Consider the following 3,758-nt stretch of genomic DNA (forward strand, 5'->3'; position numbering starts at 1 on the left):
ATTTCCCCAGATACATTTGGGGAGTAAGAGAAATTCTTTAAGCTTTAAGTTATGAGATTCTATGGTCCTAATTCTATGCTTTCCCAATTCTAGTTTTCTTTATTTGCAATGGAAGTGATATGTTTCTAAGGTCCAGCTCTGGACTAGATTTATCTTTTTCTTTTCTTTTCTTTTCTTTTCTTTTCTTTTCTTTTCTTTTCTTTTCTTTTCTTTTCTTTTCTTTTCTTTTCTTTTCTTTTCTTTTCTTTTCTTTTCTTGCTGTTTTCCATGGTAATTATATGCTGAACATTTTTTAAAAGTATATGTTATTCTTTTTTATTGGTCTTAAGAGATGGTGGGGGCAGCTGGGTTGCTCAGTGGATTGAGAGCCAGGCCTAGAAATGGGAGGCCCTGGTTTCAAATCTGGCCTCAGATACTTTCTAGCTGTGTGATCCTGGGCAAGTCACTTAACCCCCATTACCTAACCCTTACCACTCTTCTTTTCATTCTTAGGTTGTTAATATTAGTCATATAGTCAATAAACATTCATTGAGCATCTACCATGTGCTACTGTGTTAAATGCTAAAGATCCAAAAAGAGGCAAAAGATTATTCCTACCCTCAAGGATATCTTAATGTTGAGTTATATAAACAAGAAAAAATAATCACTCTGTAACCAAAAGTCATAAAAAATAAAGTAGTTTCTTAGGTTTTTCTTTTGGATAAGAAAATTATAGTCACAATAGCTAAATTTCATTAGAGCATAGCTATCTTAGACATCAGATGATTAATGAATGTTATTTGTTTGTATTTGTTAGTAAATGCTATTTTGTCTTATTTCCCTTGGGTATATTTTCAAACTATATTAAAGCTTGAAAAAGGAATCATGTATTTTTGCATATTATATAATTAGCAATTATTTACAAATTTTAGCTAGCTATAAGTTAAACCATAATTTTTTAAATTTCCATAGAAAAAGTAGACAATATAGAACAGAACAATTTTATATAGTATTCACTTTTTACCTAAACATCAAACATTACTTATATGTTGTCCCCAAAGCAAACATTTTACATTCAAAACAGATTTGATATATCAGACTTTTGTAAATCAATGATATGAGCAATGGATTATATGTCTACAGCCAGAAGAGACCTTAGAGGTCATTTAATTCATCTTCCTTATTTTACAGATGGGGAAACTAAGGAAGGGTCTATTTAGCATAAACCTGAGGGTGTTAACATTACACAGAGTCCATCATTATAAATATACAAATTTTAAGTTAATTTTTTAAAGATCCTATTATATTTCCAACTCATATGTCCTAATATAAGTTCTTGAAAAGAAACTAAGGAGAAATCCATCCAATTATTGTCATACTCCCGCCCCTGAGTCACCACCTCCACCTCCTTCGAAAAAACATCAAGTCAATGAGGAAGCAAACACCGAACATGGCAGCCTTCCTTTTCACATCAAGGTCTAGTGGGAATTGAATTAAAAAGTTACCAGCATCTGCAAATGCTTCTGTTACAAATCCTGTCTATTGTTTTGCCATTTTCCCAACTATAGCGTCTTCATTAAGAGAGTTTACATCAGAGTCAATGCTTGAACAACAACTGTTCAAACAATGTATTACAAGCAATACATGGGCCAACAATTTTCAACACCTCCTCATGGCTCTCATTTAGAACTGCAAACTTTGGCAGAAACGGGTGCCATGTTTGGACAACTTAACTTATTGGTACACCAGGAGGTGATTCTATTTCCAACTTCTGCAGGCAGCAGGGGAAACAACAGGAAGTACATCTCAGAGGTCTCTCAAGGCGTATTGCTTCCATGTTTGAATAGCTCAGAATCTTTATAACAAAAGTCTTGAGAATCCATAGCAGTTTGGAGTACAGAAATCATGTTCCTCCACTACAAAGTAAACTCTCTGCCTAAGGCTATTCTTAATTTCATATTTGTTGTTGGTTTCAAACCCTTTGAGTACTTCCAGACGTTCAGTTTGCTGATGGATCAGTAACTGGTCTAGCTGAATTAAGGGTTCCAGTCCAGGTGGACAATTCATTGGTGGTGGTACTGGTATCCATTGTGTTGGAAGAGACATACATACCAGGTTAAGGTTGATTAGAAAAGGTGAAAGGTTGTTGGTAGACAGGAAATCCAGTAGGTCCAACACCTGTATGTTCTGGAGAATCTTGAAATGTTCCTGTTGGATACTGAGAGTTCCCTTGTCCACCTTGATTGTATATGGCTGTTAACTGGTTCCAAAGTCTGTCTCCTTTTGAAAAATTCAGAGGAAATATAGTTATACCTGATGCAGTGAAGGTCCAGACAGTCCAAGAAAATTCCCAACTCTACTCAGCTGGCAGGGCTCTAGAAGTATATATTATTCTGAAAAAAAAAATGTATACTCAAGCCAGTATCTCACAAAGTAACCACGTAAATATATTGAATGAAATAAAACTGAATCCTTATTTCAAAATTCTTCTCTCTTAGTAGTATTTTTATTGAGTAATCCAATGATCTTAGTTAACAGAGGGCTGGATGAGGGACAACCCAGGCATGTGGTCTCTGATAAGGGGATTTGAATTTTAATTGATTCGCTTAATATGCTTTTTGGCTTCAAAGTATGGATTATAACGTCAGGCAAGTATTAGACTCAAATTCAGTTAAGGCTTTGTCTAAAAAAATAAATGATATCCTTTAGGCTTATTCCATAAATGTTTATATTTTAAAATAAATAAATGAAATTCCTTCAGTCTATTCCCTATGAAATGTACATGGGCTGGATTTTTCAAAAAGAGATTGGAGTTTGGTTAGCTTGAGTAGAAGTAAAGAGAATGGAAGAAAATGGTTAACAATTATACAAAAACTCCCCAGAGCTTTTCCTAAGGAGAGGTAGTACTATCCTGGATGAAGGCTCAGAAGGGACTTAGGGCTACATAAATAGATGTTTCTGCAACTTTGTACAAATAAGGGATTTTTACCAGGCATCATTTGGCCTGATCATTTCTTGGTTTTGAAAAGTGGCTGCTGTTTGTTCCTAATAACCCATTCCTATTATGATTTTCACTGGGCATATGGGCGTAAATTGTATGCATTTTTAAAACTGTCCAAACACCTATTTATGCAATAGACCATAGCTCCCCTCTCACCGGGCTGCCATGGTCTATGAAATAAATGATATACATTTAAAAAACAATCTGAACGTATGTTTACCTGAAAGGCAAGTATGGCTTTTTAAAGAGCATATATGGGTCATTGGGTAAATAATACACATTTTAACCAATTTTCAAATTGACATGTCTAGCTGGGAGTCATCCTATCCATCAGATCCACTCTTACATACTTCAGTGAGGTCTTTTTTAGGCCATTTTATTTTAAATATCACATTAAGGTCCTGGGCAAAATTACAAGGCAAAGCCTGAAATGATCAAAGTTTTGAGCATGTGTAGATTTGTGTTTCATAAAAGATGGCATTTCCTTTTTCTGCCCTACTGATCTTTACCTAAAGATTGCAAAGAATTAAAGTTCAGGATCATCCAAAAGGCAATGGAGGGGCACATAATGGGTATGAGAAGGCTGCAATAAATTACAAATGAAGAATTACAATAGAAAAAGGGTAAAAAAAAGCTCATAAAAGATGGGCTAGTCATGTGATGATAATAATAATAATAGCTCAAATTCATATAGCACTTTATGGTTTCCAAAGCTTTTTTAAACATTATCCCATTCAATCTTTACAACACTTTTGTGAGGAAGGTGCTATAATTATCC

At 34.5% G+C, this 3,758-nt stretch overlaps 1 pseudogene; it reads right to left on the minus strand.

The window, feature by feature from the left end:
* Window positions 1-1,371: 1,371 nt before the first annotated feature.
* Window positions 1,372-2,393, minus strand: LOC100617906 (phospholipid scramblase 1-like; annotated as a pseudogene).
* Window positions 2,394-3,758: the final 1,365 nt, after the last annotated feature.

The sequence above is a fragment of the Monodelphis domestica genome, chromosome 7 (genome assembly GCF_027887165.1).
Source record: "Monodelphis domestica isolate mMonDom1 chromosome 7, mMonDom1.pri, whole genome shotgun sequence".
Classification (NCBI taxonomy): domain Eukaryota; kingdom Metazoa; phylum Chordata; class Mammalia; order Didelphimorphia; family Didelphidae; genus Monodelphis; species Monodelphis domestica.